Here is a 772-nt window from a genome sequence, read left to right as displayed (position 1 = left end):
GAGAATGTGGATTAGGATAAGGATAGGATGAGGAGGAGGATGAGGATGAGGAAGAGGATGAGGGTGAGGATGAGGACGAGGTTAGGATGAGTATGAGGATGAGGATGGGAGGAGGATGAGAATGAGGATAGGATTAAGAGGAGGATGAGGAGGAGGATGAGGATAGGGAAGAGGAAAGGATGAGGACGAGAATGAGAATGAGGATAGGATGAGGATGAGAAGGAGGATAGGATGAGGACGTGAATGAGGATGAAGATGAGGAGAGGATGAGGATGAGAATGTGGAAGAGAATGAGGATAAGGGTAAGGATTGGATGAGGAAGAGGTAGAGGATGATGATGAGGATAGGATGAGAACGAGAATGAGGATGAGGATGAGGATAGGATGACGATGAGGAATAGGATCAGGATGAGATCGAGAATGAGGAGGAAGATGAGGATGAGGATGAGGATAGAACTGGCATGAGAATGAGGATGAGGATAGGATGAGGATGAGGACGAGGATGATTATTTGGAAGAGGAAAGGACGAGGATGAGAATGAGGATGAAGATTGGAAATGGATGAGGACCAGGATAAGGATAGGATGAGGACGAGAACGAGGATGAGGATGAGGATAGGATGAGGATCAGGATAGGATGGGGATAAGGTGGAGGATGAGGATGAGGATAGGATGGGGATGAGGATGAGGATGAGGATGAGGATAGGATGAGGACGAGAATGAGGATAAGGATAGGATGAGGACGAGGATAAGGACGAGGATAGGATTAGGACGA

This window comes from Lupinus angustifolius, chromosome LG06 (genome assembly GCF_001865875.1).
Source record: "Lupinus angustifolius cultivar Tanjil chromosome LG06, LupAngTanjil_v1.0, whole genome shotgun sequence".
Classification (NCBI taxonomy): domain Eukaryota; kingdom Viridiplantae; phylum Streptophyta; class Magnoliopsida; order Fabales; family Fabaceae; genus Lupinus; species Lupinus angustifolius.
Note: the sequence above shows the minus strand (reverse complement) of the source record.